Source organism: Marmota flaviventris, chromosome 2 (genome assembly GCF_047511675.1).
Source record: "Marmota flaviventris isolate mMarFla1 chromosome 2, mMarFla1.hap1, whole genome shotgun sequence".
NCBI classification, from domain to species: Eukaryota; Metazoa; Chordata; class Mammalia; order Rodentia; family Sciuridae; genus Marmota; species Marmota flaviventris.
In genome coordinates this window covers 127,524,626-127,546,099 of record NC_092499.1, presented here as the reverse complement: position 1 = coordinate 127,546,099, position 21,474 = coordinate 127,524,626, and the positions used below count along the sequence as shown (strand labels likewise).

At 35.0% G+C, this 21,474-nt stretch overlaps 1 long non-coding RNA gene and 3 pseudogenes across 1 annotated transcript in view; all 4 read left to right on the top strand.

Moving 5' to 3' along the window:
* The window catches only part of LOC139704571 (uncharacterized), a 58,434-nt gene extending 37,247 nt beyond the window's left edge, over positions 1–21,187 (top strand). The window contains exons 5-9 of the long non-coding RNA XR_011706444.1: positions 9,801–9,928; positions 12,315–12,451; positions 19,704–19,871; positions 20,679–20,792; positions 21,093–21,187. This is a non-coding gene — a long non-coding RNA (uncharacterized lncRNA). The remainder of the gene's footprint in view (positions 1–9,800; positions 9,929–12,314; positions 12,452–19,703; positions 19,872–20,678; positions 20,793–21,092) is intronic.
* On the top strand, positions 8,435–8,517 carry LOC114085095 (small nucleolar RNA SNORD116; annotated as a pseudogene).
* On the top strand, positions 12,677–12,759 carry LOC114085159 (small nucleolar RNA SNORD116; annotated as a pseudogene).
* A 28-nt stretch (positions 21,188–21,215) lies between the features above and the next one.
* On the top strand, positions 21,216–21,298 carry LOC114085160 (small nucleolar RNA SNORD116; annotated as a pseudogene).
* Positions 21,299–21,474: the final 176 nt, after the last annotated feature.

The following is a 21,474-nucleotide window of genomic DNA, read 5'->3' as shown; positions in this document are numbered from 1 at the left end:
TTTATTTTGTCAAAGAATCATATCTTTGTTTCATTGATCCTTTTCACTTATACTCTCAATTTCATTAATTTCGATTCAGATCTTGTTTTTTTTTTTTCTGTCTTCTACTGATTTTGGTGTTAAATTTTCTCTTTTTCTGGGGCCTTGAGGTGTGATGTTAGAGTATTTACTTATTTGACATTTTTCTGTTTTGTTTTTTTTTGTTTTAGTGTAAGAACTCAGTACTATAAACTTTTTTTGCAGCACCACCTTTATATTTTTCTAGAGATTTTGACATGTTTTATCTCTATTCTCATTTGTTTTTAAGAATTTATTTCTTCCCTGATTTCTTTTATTATCTATTCCTCATTCAAAAGTACATTATTTAATTTCCAAATGATAGGATGATTTTGTATTTTTATTTCACTTATTTCTTATTTCATTACCATATGCTATAATAGGATGCAAGGAATTATCTCTTTTTTGTTTTTGCTAAGATTTGCTTTGTGCCCTAAATTATGATCTATTTTAGAGAAAGTTCCATGAGAAGTTCTACTGAGAAGACAGTGTTCTAAAGATTTCTATTAGGTTCTTTTGATTAATAGTATTTTTAGTCCTGAAATATCTAATGATGAAATAAATGGGTTGAAATTCTCTAGTATTATTGTATTATGCTATATTTAATTCTTTTTTATCATACTCTTATTTTATTGGTAGGAAAACTAGGAAAGTTTATAAAATAAGAAATGCAAAGCATAATGTAGTTAAAGACAATAAAATAGAATTGGTGTCTTAATTAGTATTTTCCATCTTTTTTAAAAGAATATTTTTATTTGTAGTTGGACATAATGCCTTTATTTTATTCATTTAGTTTTTATGTGGTGCTGAGGATCAAACCCAAGGCCCACACATACTGGACGAGCACTCCATCGCTGAGCCACAACCCCAGCCCAGTATTTTCCATCTTTAATTAGTAAAAATTATCTTCTTTAAAGTATAAGAAAAAATTATCCATATTAACACTACTGACAATAAACTTCACTAATTTAACACTATATCTCTCTAACCTTTTTGTATTCATTAGCACTTAAAAGCATAAAAGTTGATGGATCTTTATATTTCTAAAAGTATTAACTAAAATAGGTTTCCAATTGGAAAAGATAATAACTAATACCATTTGGTATTAAATAGAATTGAATTCTTTATACCTTCATTTTATTTATTTATTTTTATGTGGTGCTAAGGATAGAACCCAGTGTCTCACACATCCTAGGAAAGTGCTCTACCGTTGAGCCACAACCCCAACCCCAACTCTAGAACTATATCCTAATAATCAAATTAAAGACATATCAAGAAAACAATGACATCACTGAGGGTTGTGTCAGATTGCCATTTACTGTCTAATCAGATATTCTTAAATTACTATTTGAGTTTTTATATTGAGAAGCATTTGCTTTCTGTGTATAGATACACATTGTTTGGGGCAGAAATATTTACAACCATTGTATCTTATTGTTGGATTATTCCCTTAACCAATATGAAGAAACATCTTTGTCTCTTCTGATTAATCTTGGCTTGAAGTATACTTTTTCCTGATATGACAACATATTGCTTTGGTTTTCTGTTTTCATGGATTATTTTTTTTCTACCCTTTCACCATTGGTCTTTGGATGTATTTGCCTGTGAAGTGAATTTCTTGTAAACAACATATGGTTGGGTATTATTTTTTAATCCAATATTCCAGTCTATGTCTTTGGATTGCAGAATTTAGACCATTTACATTCAATGTTATTATAGAGAAATTATCTTTTTTTCCTGCCATTTTTATTTCTAATATTTAATTCAGACTTTATTCTCTTTCAGTTGACAAAGTGAGATTCATCCTTGTATTAGTTTTCATTTTTACTTTTTCATTTCTTCTTCATAAATATTTTATTATGTTTTGTGATATAGGATTAGTGGTTACAAATTATTTGTTTCTATTAATCATTGAAGGTTTTTATTTCATATTCAATTTTGAAGGATAGTTTTGCTAGTTATGGTAATCTTGGTTAGCACTCATTTTGTCACGGCTTGTTATATATTATTGCAACCCCTCTTGTCTTTTTGGGTCTGGGTTGAGAAATCAGTTAAAATTTGAATTGGCTTACCTCTAAATGTGACCTGCCATGTTTTCTCTTACAGCTTTTAAAATTCTAACTTTATCCTGCATATTAGACTTTCACATTAAAATGTGTCTTGGAGAGGATTTATTTTGTCCTTGCCTATTTGGAATTCTATATGCATCTTGTATTTGGATTTCCATCTTATTTGTAAGATTTGGAAAATTTTCTGAAATTATTTTCTTGAAAAGATTGTGCATTTCTTTAGTGTGTGTTTCAAAGCCTTTTTCAATCCCAGTGATTCTTAAATATGATCTCTTGATATTATCCTAGATTTCTTGAATATTTGGTTCATGATCTCTTAATATCTTTTCTTCATTGTTGCATTTTTAAAATTATATAATTGGTCTTCAAAGTCGGAGAGTCCATATTCAAAATGATCTTATTTATTTATGATGCTTTCCATTAAATTTTTTTAAAGAGCATTCTTTTTTTAAAAGAGAGAGAGAGAGAGAGAGAATTTTTTAATATTTATTTTTTAGTTTTCGGTGGACATTTTATGTGGTGCTGAGGATCGAACCCAGTGCCCTGCACATGCCAGGCGAGTGCGCTACCGCTTGAGCCACATCCCCAGCCCAAGAGCATTCTTTTTTAATATTTTGTTGTTGTTGTAGATTGGACACAATACCTTTATTTATTTTTATGTGGTGCTGAGGATTGAACCCAGTGCCTCAGATGTGCAAGGCGTGTGCTCTACCTCTGAACCACAATCCCAGCCCCTCCATTAAATTTTTAATTTGATTTATCAAGCTGTTTATTTATCTGGTTCTTTTTAGAATCTCTCTTTATTGAAATGATGTTTCACTTCTTGTATTTTCTAACATCTTATTTTAGCTCATTGGACATTCTAACTATTAATTTTCTAAATTATTCCTGACATTTCCTTCACTGTGATATTAATGTAGTCAGTTGTTGAACTGTTATGGGGTATTTAGGGAGATTAGTTCTCTTGATTTTTCATATTGCTTGCATGACTATTCATCTCTTTGGATGATTATTGCTTCTTTTGTTATACAAGGAACACTTCAGTGATCTTCTTTCTCTTAAAAGCACCAGGGTGAGCAAATATCCAAGTACTAATACTTTCACTCTGTGTGTCTTCTGCTGTTCCCAGTATCAGCACTACTTTGAAATAAAGCACTAAACCCTATTTACTACGATCTTTCAGAACAAAGTCTCATACTAATCAACTTTAGGACAAACAAAAAACTTGTTGGTAATCCTCTCTATCATTCTTAATAAAGGTATAAGCTTGTAGTAATATCCAGAATAGTTTGGAAAAAAATAGTTATTAATGACATTAAAATTGCTATTACATTATATAGCAGCTGAAAAGGGAAGAAGAGAAAAATTGTACAAAAGAAGAGAGAAAAAACAGAAAAGAATAATACACACCAAGGTAAAAAGAGGAAAAAGATGAATGGGGCGATTTGAGGTGGTAGCAGGGAATGTTAAAAAAAAATAGGGGCTTAGAAATGCAAGTGTCACCTGAGCTAGGAAAACAAAGACAGAATGATTTGAATTAATGCTTGAAAGCATTAAGTTGGTAATGGTGGTACATGCCTGTAATTCCAAGTGACTTGGAAGGCTGAGGCAGGAGGATCACAAATTTAAGGCCAGTCTCAGCAATTTAGCAAGGCACTAAGCAACTTAGTGAGACCCTGTCTCCAAATAAAAAAATAAATAAAAAGGGCTGGGAATGAGACTTAATGGTTGAGTGCCCCTGGGTTCAATCTCTGGTACCAACAAAACAAAACATTAGAATAAATACAACCAAATGAGTTGAAGACATGTTATCAAATGCTATAATAACAATTATTGATTCAAAATAAGAGTAATATATATGTGACCAAAGTTGACATTAGAGCTATTTATAGTAAACCATGCCAAGGTGGAGAAAATTCTTCTGATGTCTTCTTGATTTGCATTTCATCATGATTTGGAATTTTTAGAAGAATATTCATCAATCCTCAGCTTTGTATACACCCAGAAGTGCTCCCTTGATTCCTATGGACCTCCCACCAACTGATTCTTATATGTTTATCCAGTGGCCTGAAGCTGGATGTTTGGAAGGTGCTATTTTACATCTGCTAACTATTTCTATTGTGTTCAGAAGCATAGGATACTGTCAACTCTGACTGCAGCAGATCATTGTGTACTAGCTTTCCTCCACAGGATCCTCTTCAAAGTGGCATAAAGCCTGGGGGCTGTCTGGAAGTATGGGATCTATGGCTGTGGGCTCTCCATGGGTAATCTGCAATTCAGAAGCTTCTCCTCTGACTGACACAGATCACCAAGGCATTGTCCCTGGGACCAGGAAAGGGACTCTACTGATTCATACCCCCACTACCTATGGTTGTGAACCATAGGCTCCACTTCTCTCCACTGGCTCAGCCAGAGACAGCTGTCCCACTTGTGTGTGAGCTCCCAGTGCCCATGGCAGCACATTAGCCATGAATCAAGGCAGCCATCCCCTCCACTGCTAGACAAAGGCAGCCATCCTACCAGCACCTTAGCTCTCACTGCCTGCCACCATGAATTGCAGGTGTCCATTCTACTCCTGTATCTGCCTGAACTCCTGTGGAATCTGTGTAGAGTGGCTGGGTTAAGCTAGCCCTTCCCAGGAATGACCAGCTCTTGGGTCTCCTTTACCCTATTCCCTCTGTCTGTGGTTGGGGGAGGGGATGAAGATTTCAGTAACTATTGGCTCCTAGTGATCCCTCCACAAGTTCCCTCTAGATGGATTATGGAGATATTCCACTTCAGAGGTGTACCTTCTGGGTTGTTGTTGTTGTTGCTGCTGCTGCTGCTGCTGTTGCTGCTGCTATCTAAGGTGGGAGAGAAGCTCTGTTGATTTAATTCCTTCTAGAAAGACTGGCAAGCTATGGATTCCTCAAAATGGCTGTTATGCCTTGCATAGCTTTCAATCCACAATTTGGATTAAACTGCTTGATTTCCTTCACTGACTGCTGTTCTACTGCTTTTTAATTTAGTCTACTTTTCTTTTCAGCTTTGTTAAGAAAGTGAGCTTATGGGTTTTCCATCTCTTTCTCTTTATTGCCCCTCTCTCCCACCATATTCTGGTCTCGATTTGGGATTAAGGAACACTGTCCTTATTTTCTGCTCTGATAACCAAACCTCAAGTCTCTCCAAGTCTCAGACTCTCCAATATTGAGTCTTAGAACTTTTACTCTGTCACCTACCTCTCTAATTCACTGTTCCTTTACTGATTCCTCTCTGGATTGTGAAGATATCAAGGGTCACTACTTAGCTTAGCCATACCATCTTCCTCTCCTACCAGTTTCTTAGGTTTTTTTTTTAAATCCTGCCATTCAGTGTTCAAACTTTTAGATATTTTAGTGAGGGACTCAACTAATGCATGAAAAGTTTTAAATTGTAAAATGATTAAACTTCCAATTCTTGGAATTTCATGTATATTTAATTGACCAATATACTTTAGCAAATTTTCTGTGCATTTAAAGAAAGAAAGATGGTTTTAAATGATACTGAGGGAGACTTTGGGTAAAACTTTGACACCAACATCTCAGAAAAAAAAAATCACTTTCTATACTCCTTCATTCCAAGCAATGAATGGTATTTTCTTGTTATATAAGTTTTCGTGTACATACCAATGGTTAGTTTCTTATAACCTTTTAATAGTAAACATTCAATTGAGAAAGCATTGTTCCTCAATTTCCCTGCCTTTCTCTGTTCTTTATAGATGACAAATGATATGAAAATGCATAGAATTCTTCCAGCAACATCATTGGATTACTGATTGTGTCCTTTTTATAAATTTCCTTCTTTATAAATAATCAAAAGGACAATTTTAAAAGTAATTGTCAATTTTTAATAGACATTTTTGTAGGTTATTTTTATTTTGTAAGTAATTAGGAGTAAAATTGGTTTTACGATGTCTATAAATCCAAACAGTTTGAAGTATTAATCATCTGGTGAGACATCTAATGATTTTGTCTTATTTATTTCAGGGAGTTTTTACTTGTGCTTTTATCAATAACATGGGGAAAATAGTGGCAGGATAATGCCTCAGTATACTTGGTATTCAGACACACAGTGAATCATTCAGTCTTCCCATGGATACATAAGTATCTTGTCTTTAAAAGTATTGGCTATATTCCCACAGGGCAATGTAGACCAAGGTGAGCTAATAAGGAAAAGTTTAATTCCTTCTTTTTGAGAAGTAACATGAAAAAGAGTTCTGACAGTAATTCTGCTAATTCATCTTCAAAAGAATCTATTACCACAGATTGATGTGAGCACTCAATCATGGTAAGCATTTTGTTCTGAAAATAGTGACATTTTTCCTAGGGAATCATATCAATCCAATGACATTGGACCTTGACTATGTTAGGCAGCCATGGGGCTGGTCATTAACTATGATGCAGGGCTCCATGATTGAAGTATGGGTCCATGCATCCTAGGGTGATAAAAAGATGAACACTCATTATCTGCCACATACCTCAAGCTCAGGGTCCCTTTTATTCAATGTGCCTAGACCAATGATTACTTACAAAAACAAATCTTGTTGTAATCTGAACAAAATGAGTGACCAAACCACTTCTGTGAGCTAAGGTTCAGCACAGGGACCCTGCTAGGCAGACATGTAGATGTATTTCTGGTATTCAAGCAGTATAAGCCACTGGGACTGAGGTATTTGAAAGCTATCCTGATTGCATCTGTTGGAAGAAATGGATTGGATAGTTATCTATCAATATTTGCTTGTGGGGTAAAAGTGGAAACTCATTGATTGTTTGGCTTATAGCATCCATACACTATAGTAAACAGATACTTGAAAACAACACATAAGTCATGAGACCCTCTCCTTGAGCTAGCCACACGTTTGAACTGCCATATTCTGGTTGTTAATGGGTCTGAGGATGAAAATATAGTCAGAATCCAAAGACATAATTATGATTTTTTAAATTCTAATTTTCTATTAAGTGAATCAGTTACATGGTAGTTGAAGAATAGGTACTTTACTCTGTGGAGCCGTCACAATATATTTTAATTTGGTGCCAACCCAGTCACTACAATTGGATAGTTCTTTTTATTTATTTCGTTTACATTTTCTATAAGCTAAGGAACCAATTTCAGTGTCAGTTTTAGTGCTGACATCAACCACAGGCCACATTAAATAGTTTAATAGTAAATTATAATCACATTGTTATGTTTTTAAATAGATTTTATTATAATTTAATAATTATAATTTACATTGTTGTGTTTTTAAATAGATTTTATTCTCTACTTTCCTATAACCTATCAATATTTTCTATTGAATTGAAAGAGATAGTCTGATTATAATAACTTATTTGAAATAGATGTGCTAGGGAACCTTAAAAATGTATATATATTTCCTGAAATATTATTTTTATACTCATGATCAAAGATGTGATATTTTGTCATGCATGTGGCCCAATGCCTTAGGTGAATTTTTATAATTGCTTATAATTAAATTGATTAACACAGTTTTGTTTCACAACTTCCTTCATTTCCCCTGTACTTTGTAGATTAAGTGCTAGAATTCCCTGAAATATCATTGCAATACCAGTGAAATACTGATTTTTTTTATGACCTGTGTTAGCTTCCTATGAAGAATCAACATAATATATTCCTGAGGAAACATCCAATTTTAGTAAATTTATTTTTGTGAATATATTTTAAGTAATCAAGAATTAAATAGGTTTACAAAGAGTTTTTTAATTAAAATATTAAATATTAATAGTTTGATAATTTATCTCAGCCTTCAGTCTTCTTAATTTTAATTATTCTATACTTTTTTCTACTTTCTATAGCATCTGAAGCATTCTACAGAAATTATAAATTAGTGTATTTTGTATAGGTAAATAGTGATAACTGCTGTCTTGTGCAGTTGTAAAAACTGGACATCTCTGCTTCTCGTATTCCCAGATTATTAACAATGACAACATGGACCAAGTACTAGGTTTCAAATAAGAAGATTTATTCCTTCCCTTGTCATCACATAAAGAAAAAATACTGGGAATTATTCAGCCTCTCTTTCTTAAGGGCCAATGGGAATTCTCATATGGCAATTGTTTTGTCCTAAAAATACTGACATTCTTCTTAGGGAAACACAATATTCCAATGACACTAGACCCTGGCTATGCTAGGTGACTATGTGACTTGTCATTGACTGGGATGTTGGTCTGCATAATTGAAGAGTGTAATTAAGAGTATCCCAGGGTGACAAAAACCTGGGTGATCAGAAACTGCCACATACCTCAGGCTCAGGGTTCCTTTTATTCAATGTGCCTGGACCAATGATGACTTGCAGAAATGAATCTCATTGGAATCTGGATAAAATGAGTGACCAAACCACTTCTGTGAGTTGAGGTCCAGCAAGGGGACCCTGCTAGTCAGACATGTGGAGGGAGTTTAAGTAGTCAGCAGCTGGGTATGAAACTAACCTGTTCACAGCAAATGAATTGTATATAGGTCTATAAATACCCAATTATAGGATGACACAGATTTTTTTAAGGGCTTACCTGGCGACATCTATATACCTAGTAAATAGACTCTAGAGAAACAGGACTTGACTGGTGAGATTCATAGGAAATTATTATTTCTGTCCTTGGGTTATCTGACATTTATCTAAGCTACCTAAGTCTTCTAGCTGATAGTTTGTCTTTAGAGTATAATGAGATGACCAATGTCCAAAGATATTGAAGATATTTTATTTTTTATTTTCTATACTAAAAAATTTGCATGGAAATTTAAGAAAGGATACTACTATATATGGAATCAACTTGTGGATTTTATTTATTTATTTATTTGCCAATTTAGGTTTTGGACAAGTTTGTTTTCACTTTTTCCTATAAAAAAGGGAATGATTTTGTATATTAGCACAGCCTTCAAATATATGCTTCATTAAATATCTTAGATGTGAAAAGGTTATGTTCATTTTTACATGAATGTATTGTACACATATACCTGTCCTCAGTATTTTCCACTGTATTAAAAGAGATATTCTCATTATAATAAATAATTTGAAGTGGATGGATATGCCAGGGAAATTTTGATATTAACATTTTATAAAATATTATTTTACATAGTTGTGACCAAAGATGCTGCAAGCAAGTTTAGTTGTGTTTGTCATACAGTTGGTCCAATGAATGTCTTGTGTGAATTCTTAAAATTAATTGTAATTCAGTAATCTATTAGCATTTTTTTCACAGCTTCCCTAATTCCCCTGTACTTTTGTAAATTAGGCATGATAGAATCCATGGAATCCCACCACTGGAAGAGTCACATACTAAAATTGTTACCTACCATCTCCTTTATCTGTAAATGATGAAAACAATATACTCCTGAGGTAACAACAAATTTTTAGTAAATTCTTGTGAGGTTTGGTATAATTTTTTTAAATTATCGAAAATTTAATTTTGTGAACAGTATGTTCATACAAACAGCCTCAAGCATTATTAAGTTGTGCTGAGACATCATTATTTTTAAGATTTTGTGCTTTTTTTTTTACTTTGAATAACATCTAATCCATTTTATAGAGATTGTAAATTAGTATATTTTATGTGGAAGTTAATAGGGAAATTGCCTATCCCATGCAAATGTGAAAAAAATAATCTGTATACTTTTCATATTCCTATATATAATCTCTCCCTATAGGTCAATGTGGACCAAGATCTGCAGTTCATCTGGATAAATTTATTTCTTCATTTGTGTTGTCATGTGAAGGAAAGTATTAGGAATCATTCAGTCTCTCATCCTCAAGAGCCAGTGGTATTTATCGCAAAGTAAGCATTTTGCCTGAACATACTTATGTTCCTTGTAGAAACCACAAAGCTCCAACAGCACTACATTGTGGCAGCCATGAGACTGGTCTGCATGATTAAAGATGTGGGTCAGTGTGTCTCAGTGTGATTAAGGCTAAGTGATCAGTGTCTGCCACATACCTCAGGTACAGGGTCCCTTTTATTCAATGTGCCTGGAACTCAGATAACTTACAAAAATGGATCTTGTTGGAATCTGAACAAAATGAATGACCAAACCACTTATGTAAACTGAGATTTAGCACAGGGACCCTGCTAGGCAGAAATTTGGGAGAATTTCAGGTGTTGAACCAGTAGGTCCCACAGAGCTGAGGGAAATTGAAAACTACCAAATTGTATAGATTAGTTGAAATTAAATGGATGTTTGTTTATAGATATCCAATTGTGGAATATAAGAGTTAGGCCTTTGTTATTTCACTGGTAGCCTCTATATTCTGGGTTGGAGATTAACACCTGAGTAGTGAACACTTTGGGAAACTATTTTACCTATATGTGAGTCGTTCTTCTCACTGGGAATACTCTACTAAGGTCCTAGTAAATGACCACTTAAAAGATATGAATAGTTTTTATTTGGGCTTTATCACTTAAATTATAAAAGTATTATGGAACATGTAATTTTTGTTTTTCTTAAAGGGTAATGACATGTTTTAGTTTGATCCCTCACATGGTCACAAGCACATGTTTTGTGTTACCTGTGTTTGGGGCTCAGTATTCTACATGCTTGAGGGAAGGATTCAAATCCTGCAAGAAGAATTTAAACTATAAAATAATTGAATTGATATATATTTTGTGGACTGATATTCATTCTTTCAACCATTTTCTATTTAAATGGAGATTTTAGTTTTAATGAGTTATCCTGAAAGAGACCTTCAGGAACACTTTGACACCAATGTCTTAGGAAAAAAATTACCATCTATTCTCTGTTCTAATCAGTAAATATAATTTTCTTGTCATATAGGTTGTCAAGTACATATCTATGATTGGTTTGTAGAAATCTATTAAGAGTAAACGTTCAATTGGGAAGGTATTGTTCTTCAATTTTCCTGATTCTCCTGTACTTTGTAGTTGAAAAGGAGCATTAGAAGCACTTAGAATTATTTCTGCTATAATGGGACATTGCCATCAGTGAACCCATCTTGGTTTATTGTTGTTTCTCATTACCAGGATGTATTCTTTACTTTGCATCCTGGAGCATCTTACCCTCAAGACAAAAGAAGCCTGTTGTTAGAAGTTTATCACCTCTAGTCAGTGCTGTCTTAATTAATGGTCCTGGAAAATGCTGGTTTCTGCATGTTGTCCCTAATTTATTTCTCATATATTCCCCATATCCCGAAAGACTTTAAAGTGATATCTGAGACATTGAAATGTATGGCTCCATCCAGAATACTGGAATCCTCAATAACACCTGATTTCTTTATCCCTAATGTTCATCTCTCAGACAATGGTTTTCTATATAGCAAGTTTCCTAACCTCAGGTTGGTATTACTGTGACATTAAACTACTGAGCTAGTCACTTGTTATACACTGCTATATCTTCAAATGATCAAAACACCAGTTTCTGAGATAACATGGCAATTTCTGTGTGTGTGTGTGTGTGTGTGTGTGTGTGTTTTTCTGGAAATTGAACTCAGGGCATCACACATGCTAGGCACTGAATTATACCTCAATGTTTAACATGTACCTTGTTCAGTTTGGGGGTGTAGCTCAGTGATAGAATGCCATTGTAGTGTGCATGAAGCCATAGGTTTGTTTTCCATCCTCACAGCGGTAAATAAATGAAAACATATTTTCGTTGGCCATGTTTATGTTATAAGTAATCAAGAATGTAATTGGTTTTATAAAGTCTGTGAATCCAAACAGGAGGTATTAATAATCTTATGAGACATCTGATATTTCTGTCTCTTTTTTCAAGAGATTTCATACCTCCTCTCTTTGGAATATGGGGAAAATGCTAGTAGGATAATATGACAGTATATTGTACGTGTGAGGACATAGTAAACTACCCAGTCTTTCCATGATGGATAAATGGATACATGAACTTTCCATTGTTACATATACAATTAACCATATACAATTTACCATAATTATCTGTGGGTCACACATCTGTAAATCAATCAGACATTTGGGGGAAAAAATCAGTACTGAACGTGTACCCTAGAATTTTGTCTTGTCATTATTCTCTAAACAATGCAAATTATCACAATGGATGTAATTTATGCAGCATTTACATGTATTGGATATTATAAACAATAAGGGACTTGAGCATCCTCAGATTTTGGTGTCTTCTGGGTATCCTTTTACAAACTCACATGGGTACTAAGGAACAAATATATTTACTGTGTTTCCACAGATCAACACAAGTAGATTGTATGTCAACGTTTATTTCTTCCTCTTGCAAGGTGACATGGAAGAGAGTTTGAGAAGAATTCAGCTTAATTATTCTCAAGTGCTTCTATTCTCATAGTTTGATGTGGTAATTTGCACATGGTAAGCATCTTTTCCTGAAAATACTAACATTCCTCCTATGGAATCATATCACTCCAATGGCATTGGACCCTAGCTCTGATAGACAGCCATGGGAATGGTGATTAACTGTGTTGCAGGACTCCATGATTGAAGAGTGTGGGTCTATGTGTCCCAGAACACAAAAACCTGGGTGATCAGTAGCTACCACATACCTTAGGCTCAGGGTCCATTTTATTCAATGTGCCTGGACCAATGATGACTTACAAAAATGGATCTTGTTGGAATCTGAACAAAATGAGTGACCAAACCACTTCTGTGAGCTGAGGTCCAGCCTGGGAACTCTGCCAGGCAGACAGGGGTGGCAGGGGCCGGGGGTGGGGGATTTCAGGTTTTCAGACAGTGGGACCCATAAGCAATAAGGTATTAGAAAACTATCTTCCTTATATTCGGTTAGAGTAAAAAAAATTATAGAGAGCTCTTTTTGAATTTGGGGTAGTGGTGTTACATTACACTCCTCTGAGTGCTTGACCAGACCATTCTTATACCTGCTCATCAGGTATATGAATGGTATATGAATGCTAGGGACAAGGTCATACATAATGAACACTGTGAAAGTAGCTGTGGTTGCATTTGAAACATTCATACCATTTTCTTCTTTTTCTAAGTATTGCAATGTTATTTTTAAGTTTATTTTCAAACGGACACATAAATAATGTACGTACTAGGGGGGTACCATGTAACATTTTATTGCATGAATACCTTGTATTGGGATTAAATCAGGTTAAATATACCTCTCCTCTCAAATATTTATCATTTCTGTGTGGAAAATGTTTCAAAATTCCTTTCTCCTCAATTTTTGAAATGTGAGGTACATTATTATCTGTGGTCACCCAACTGTGTATAACAGAACTTCTTAGGCCTATATAACTGCAACTTAGTCCCTATTAATCAATATTCTCCATACCTTCCTCTTCCTGTACTCTCGCAAACCTGCAGTAAACACCATTCTACTCTCAGCTTCTATGCAATCTACTTTTAGTTTCCACCCATGAAAGAGCGCACATGGTACTATTTTTTCTGTGCATGTCTTATTTCACTTAATAATATGATCTCTTCCATTCATTTCACAGTCAATAGGATTTCATTCCTTTTTGGTCAAATTGTATTCCTTGTTTTGTAATGTGCTATGTTTCCTTTTTTATTGATTTTATTATTCTTTTTAAATACACGACAACAGTGGGATGCATTACATTCCTTATTACACATATAGAGCACAATTTTTCGTATCTCTGTATGTAAACTATGTTCACGTCAATTTATACCATGATACATGTACTTTTTTGCATTACAATTCTTAATACACATATATATCACAATTTTTCCTATCTCTGTTTGTATATAAGGTATGTTGACACCCAATACAAGTTTTCATACATGTACTTGTATAATGAAGACCATCACATTCTACCATCCTTGCTAACCCCCTGGCCCCTCCCTTTCCTTCTTACCCCGCTTCCCTATCTACAACCAATCTAATCCTCCCATGCTCTCCCTCGCTACCCCACTATGAGTCACCCCCCGCCCCTTATAGCAGAGAAAACATTCGGCCTTTGTGTTTTGGGGATTGGCCTACTTCACATAGCATGATCTTCTCCAGCGCCATCCGTTTACCTGCAAATGCCATGATTTTGTTCTGTTTTTAATGCTGAGTAATATTCCATTGTGTTTTGCCACATTATTTTTATCCATTCATCCACTGAAGGACATATAGGTTGCTTCCACGGTCTAGCTATTGTGAATCGTGCTGCTATAAACATTGATGTGGCTGTGTCCCTGCAGTATGTTGTTTTTAAGTCCTTTGGGTATAGTCTGAGAAGAGGAATAGTCAAATGGTGTTCCATTCCCAGATTTCCAAGGAATCTCCATACTGCTTTCCAAAGTGGCTGCACCACTTTGCACTCCCACCAGCAATGTGTGAGTGTACCTTTTTCCCTACGTCCTTGCCAACACGTGTTGTTGTTTCTCTTCATAATAGCTGACATTCTGACTGGAGTTTGAAGATATCTTAGCGTTCTTTTCATTTGCATTTCTCTGATTGCTAGAGAAGATGAGTATTTTTTCATATATTTGTTGATGGATCTTATATCCTCTTCTGAGAAGTGTCTGTTCATGTTTTTTGCCCCTTTATTGATTGGGTTATTTGTTTTTTTGGTGCTTAGCTTGTTGAGTTCTTTATATACTTTAGAGATTAGTGCTCTCTCTGATGTGTGAGCACTAGAATGCTCCTAGGAGGTAGGCTCTCTCAGATTGTTTCTTTTGAGGAGAACAAAGTTTTTAGTTTGAATCAATCCCATTTATTGATACTTATTTTTAATTCTTGTGCTATAGCAGTCTTATTAAGGAAGTGAGGGGCCTAATCCCACATGATGAAGATTAGGGCCTACTTTTTCTTCTATTAGACACAGAGTCTCTGGTTTAACTCCTAGGACCTTGATACATTTTGAGGTACGTTTTGTGCATGGTGAGAGATAGGGGTTCAATTTCATTTTGTTGCATATGGATTTCCCGTTTACCCAGTACCATTTGTTAAAGATGCTATCTTTTCTCCAGTGCATGTTTTTATCACCTTTGTCGAATATAAGGTAATTGTAATTTTTTGGATTCGTCTCTGTGTCCTCTATTCTGTACCATTGGTCTACCGGCCTGTGTTGGTGCCAATACCATGCTGTTTTTGTTAGTATTGCTCTATAGTATAGTTTAGGGTCTTTTCCTATACTTATTCCTTTAATTTCTTTTATCTAATTGCTCTGGCCAGTGTTTCACGAAGTATGTCGAATAGAATTGGTGTGAGAGAGCATCCCTGCCTTGCTCCAGATTTTCAAGGGAATGCCTTCAGTTTTTCTCCATTTAGAATGATGTTGGCCTGAGGCTTGGCATACGTAGCCTTTACAATGTTGAGATATGTTCCTGTTATCCCTAGTTTTTCTAGTGTTTTAAACAAAAATGGGTGCTGTATTTAGTCAGATGATTTTTCTGCGTCTATTGAGATGATCATATGATTCTTAACTTTAAGACTTTTGATGTGATGAATTACATTTATTGATTTCCATATGTTGAGCCAACCTCAAATCCCTGGGATGAATCCCACGTGATCATGGTGCACAATCTTTTAGATATGTTTTTGTTTTCGATTTGCAGCATTTTATTGAGGATTTCTGCATCTATGTTCATTAGAGGCATTGGTCTGAAGTTTTCTATCTTTGAAGTGTCTTTGTCTGGTTTTGGAATCAGGGTGATATTGGCCTCATAGAATGAGTTTGGAAGTACTCCCTCTTTTTGGATTTCCTGAAATAAATTGAAGGGTATTGGTATTAGTTCTCCTTTAAAGGTCTTGTAGAACTCGGCTGTGAATCCATCCGGTCTTGAGATTTTCTTGGTTGGTAGTCTTTTGATGGCTTCTTCTATTGCCTCCCTTGATATTGGTCTGTTTTAGTTGTGTATATCTTCCTGACTCAATCTGGGAAGATCATATGACTTAAGGAATGCCTTCATTCCTTCACTGTCTTCTATTTTATTAGAGTATAAGGTTTCAAAATAATTTCTAATTATCTTCCATATTTCTGTAGTATCTGTTGTGATATTGCCTTTCTCATCACATATGCTGATAATTTGAGTTCTCTCTCTCCTCTTCATTAGCATGGCTAAGGGTCTGTCAATTTTGTTTATTTTTTCAAAGAACCACCTTTTAGTTTTGTCTATGTTTTCGGTTGTTTCTTTTGTTTCGATTTCATTGATTCAGCTCTGATTTTAATTATTTCTTGCCTTCTACTGCTTTTGCTGCTGATTTGTTCTTCTTTTTCTAGGGCTTTGAAATGTAACGTGAAGTCATTTATTGACTTTTTCTTCTTTTAAGGAATGAACTCCATGCAATGAATTTTCCTCTTAGCACTGCTTTCATAGTGTCCCAGAGAGTTCGATATGTTGTGTCTGTGTTCTCATTTACCTCTAGGAATTTTTAAATCTCCTCCTTGATGTCTTCTGTAACCCATTGTCCATTCAATAGCTATTGTTCAGTCTCCATGTGATGCAGATTTTTTTTTTATTTTGTCGTTGATTTCCAATTTCATTCCTTTATGATGGGATAAAATGCATAGTAGTATCTCTACTCCTTTGCATTTGCTGAGTTGCCCTATGGCATATTATATGGTCTGTTTTTGAGAAGCATCCATGTGCTGCTGAGAAGAAAGTGTATATATCCACTTGATGTTGTTTGATACATTCTATATATGTCAGTGAAGTCTAAGTTATTACTTGTGTTGTTGAGCTCTATAGTTTCTCTATTCAACTTTTGTTTGGAAGATCTGTCCAGTGGTAAGAGAGGGGTGTTAAAGTCACCCAAGATTATTGTGTTGTGGTCAGTTTCACACTTGAATTTGAGAAGAGTTTGATGAACATACCTATAACCATTGTTTGGCATATATATATTAATGACTGTTATGTCTTTTTGGTGTATGGTTCCCTTGAGCAGTATATGATGTCCATCTTTATCCCTTTTGATTAACTTTAGCTTGCAGTCTACTTTATTTGATATGAGTATGGAAACCCCTGCTTGCTTCCACAGTCCATGTGAGTGGTATGGTTTTTCCCAACCTTTCACCTTCAGTCTCTGTGTGTCTTTTCCTATCAAATGAGTCTCCTGTATGCAGCATATTGTTGAATCTTTTTATAATCCAATCTGGTAGCCTGTGTCTTTTGATTGGTGAGTTTAAGCCATTATCATTTAGGTTTACTGTTGAGACATAGTTTGTATTTCCAGCCATGTTTATTTTTGTTACTTAACTTCACTTGGTTTTCCTCTTTGATGAGCTTTTTTTTCAGTGTACTACCTCCCTCTGCTGTTTTTCATTGTTGTTTTTCATTTCCTCTTCATGAAATAATTTGCCAAGAATGTTTGTAGCGCCAGTTTTCTAGCTGTAAGTTCTTTGAACTTTTGTTTATCATGGAAGGTTTTTATTTCATCTTCAAATCTGAAGCTTAGTTTTGGTGGATACAAGATTCTTGGTTGGAACCCATTGTCTTTCGGAGTTTGAAATATATGTCGTTCCAGGATCTTCGAGCTTTCAGGGTCCTTGTTGAAAAATCTGCCATTATCCTAATTGGCTTACCCCTATATGTAATCTGATTCCTTTGTCTTGTGGCTTTTAAAATTCTCCCCTTATTCTGTATGTTGGGCATTTTCATTATAATGTGTCTTGGTGTGGATCTGTTGTGATTTTGCGCATTTGGCGTTCTGTAGACTTCAGGGATTTGGATTTCCATTTCATTCTTCATGTCTGGAAAGTTTTCAGATATTATTTTATTTAACAGTTTGCTCATTCCTTTGGTTTTGACCTCTACAGAGCCTTCCTCTATCCCAATAACTATTAAATTTGGTCTTTTTATGCTATCCCATATTTCTTGGATGTTCTGCTCTTGGTTTCTTATCATTTTTGCTATGCTATCTGCGTTCTTTTCAAGATGATATACTTTGTCTTCGTTGTCTGAAGTCCTATCTTCTGAGTTGTGTACTCTGCTGGTGATGCTCTCATTTGTGTTTTTAATTTGGTTTGTTATTCCTTTCATGTCAAGGATTTCTGGTTTTGTTTTGTTTTGTCTTGTTTTAATGACCTCTATCTACCTGTAGAGGTGATCTTTTGCTTCTTGGATTTGTTTATGTAGCTCATTGTCAAAGTGGTCTTTCACTGTCTGTATTTGCTGTCTAATGTCTTCTTTGAGATTCCAAAACATCTGTTCATGTAAATCCTGAAATCTTTGTCTGTCATTTGTTATGCTGTTTCTGTAAGTTCTTTTAATGATGTGTTGTCTTGAATTGTTTGTGGTACTTTCTTCCCTCGTGTTTTCATGTTGCTTGCATTTATTTCCCATTCTGTGGGACTGTTGTGATATTGTTTTTACCCTAAGGATTTGTGGTGCTCTTGTATACTTCCAAGATCCCTCCTTTGTGGGGAAGGGCAATGTTGACCGTTCCCAATATCACCTTAGAGTAAATTATTTTTATTAAGACCATTATAGTTAGTCTCAATGTCTAGAAATGTTGGACTCAATTGTTATTTAAAATATAATGAGTAGTTTCATAAAAGGTATACAGTTTGTGGTTGTGGACAGAGAACTGGGGTCGGGTGTATGATGTTATGTTAAGGGAGAAAGATGTGAAGGTATGGGCTTAATATCACTTAGGAAATTTGGAGGAGAACTCTAGTGAAGAGGGTTAGTAGCTGTGGAATAGACAGGAGGTAATTTAGGGTATACAAGTATGTGGGAGGACAGTGGAATGCATAAAAACAAACACATATATGTATTTAGAAAGTATTTGGAAGTAAAATTAGTAAAAATTAGGAGGTTGAAAGAGGAAGAGAGGGAGGGATTAGAATAAAAAGAAAGAGAAAAAAGAGAGAGAGAAAGAAAAAAGGGGGGACTTATGCAATTACTCTGTATTATATTATTTTGATGACTCAGTTCTTAAAGTTCTATTTCATGCAATGTTCTTGGTTTCACATATTTTGGGGTTGTGAGGACCTGAGGAAGAAGGCTAGAGGAAAAAGGAAGAATATAAAATGGAAGAGAAGAAAACAAACAAAGAACCACAAAATACTCTAAGAATTTAGTTCTCTTCTCTTCTCTTTTCTTTTCTTCTCTTCTCTTCTCTTCCAGTAGGTGGAGTTGTCTATTCCAAGCTTGAGTCTCTTCCCTCAGTTTGGTGTTGGTAACCAGTGAGAGAAGATTAGAGCTCTCAGTCTCTTGCCTGGAGCTTCCCTAATCTTGATCTATCTGCTCTATCTGCGTTGCTCCCAGTTTTTACCCCTCCACTCTCTTGCTTATCAGATCTCTGCTATGGGACCTCTTGCTGTCCCCATTGGATTGTACCAGGTAAGCACCACCCTGGTTGCACTGAGCTCTATTCAACTGAGAGCTAATTTTGTGCTGATAGTTATTGTGCCAAGTTATCACAGTTGTGGGGAGGGGAAGTTGGAAACCAGGAACCTGTTCAGTGGCAGAACCATGCTGGTAGCCACACCCACCAAAAGATAGCAAGAAAGGTTTTTCAAGATAGAGTTCATCTGTTTTCCACATCAGGGTGTCTGGTGAGGTGGGGGGAGCTGGAAAGTCCTCCTGCTGTGGCTAGAATGTTGCCAGGTGACCTGCATGGGAGCAGAGCATAGTCCGGAGTTCTGCCACTCTGCAGAGGTGCTGATTTGATGTTTCTGTTCTGCAGCTTAAGAGTCGCACATGTGCTCAAATTGTGGGCTTTGGGACCAGAGACTAGAGTCTTAAAGGAATACAGAGGCTCTGAGTTCTGCTCAGTGTTCGCAGCTTTGGTGGATTCTGCAAAAATCTGCTGTATGTGGTCCTGTCACACTCTGAGGTGTTGTATTCTGACAAGGTGAGACCCCGTGGAGAAGCCACCTGATAGCTTTCTCAGATTCATGCACAGAGCAGCCAGAAATGGTATCTCCTCTACTCCACCATCTTGGATCCACCCCCATGTGCCACATTTTCTTTATCTATTCATCAGTTGATGGGCACCTAGCTTATTTCCATTTTTTAGCTATTATGCACATCATTTTCTTAGATACCACAGTCATCTTAGTAAGGTTCAGTTATGCACAGGTTTATGTATAGAAAATTAGGAAGAAATTATTAGTCTTTGCTCATTATGTTTCTTAACTAAAATAAATATGTGGAAATTGAAGAATAAGTTATATTCAAGAGTTTATTTGATGTATTTTAGTTAATTTTTTTAACATTTTTCCAAGGGTTAGAACATTGTTTCATTTCTTTTTATTTTCCCACCATTCAGCAAGCAATCTTCTAAATATTCCATATGATTTAAATTATATGTTTGATCAAACATTTTTTAAATTATATTATTAAATTTCTAAATTTGGAATTATTTAGAATACCAACAGCTCATACTCATATTCCTTCAGTGAGTCTGTGTGTGTTTAAATAGTGATTCTCAATTTAGTTATCAAGAGTAAAGGCTCACAAAAGTCTTTGGGTCAACTTTTACATCTTTGAAAAGTTGTTTTTCTATTCTATCCTGTTCTAAGGAATGAATATAATTTTACTGGTCTAGTTGTGTAGACGTTCAAATTAATATCTGTAGCTAATTTATTTTAAACTGTGCTTAGGAATCAATCCATTGGAAAGATTTTAAGACTTCCTTCATTTCCTTTGTGTTTTGTAGACTGGAAGTGTTTTTGGAATTGCATGGAATTATCATCATCATCCCAAAGAAGAGCTAATTTGTCATTCTTATCTGTTCCATTTTGGGGACAGAACAAAACTTTACATTCCAAAGGTAATATCTAATTTTTAATAAATATACTTTTTTGCATATTTATGTAATTCAATAGGTAATTTGTTTTGTAAAGTGTCTGATAATTCAGACAGTTTGAGTTATAAATTAACTGCTGAACCATCTCAGGCTTTCAGCTCCTTATGACTCCCTTTTGAATGATATTAGAAACAACCTAGTAGAGGTATATAAAATTATTTTATATGAAGGCCTATAAATAATCCTCCTGTGTTAAGTATGTTTGACAAATAAAAAATGTGTGCTTTATGCTTTTCACATTTCCAAACTTTATTGTTGCCACAGATTGGCATGCTACCAAAAACTGAATTTTATATTAAAGAGTTTATTTAATCTTCTTGAGAGCTGATGTGAAGCAAAGTATTAAGAATAATTTTGCTAACTCAGGGTCGCTTATTCAATGTGCCTGGACCAATGATGACTTACAAAAATGAATCTTGTTAGAATCTGAACAAAATGAGTGACCAAACCACTTCTGTGAGCTGAGGTCCAGCATGGGGATCCTGTTAGGCAGACATATGGGAGGGATTTCAGGTATTCAGGCAGTAGGAACCACGGGGTTTAGGATATTTGAAAGCTAATGTGAGAGCATCTGTTAAATAGATTGTAAAGTTCTTTATAAATATCTATTGTGGATTACACAGCAAATTTTGTGAGTACTTGACAG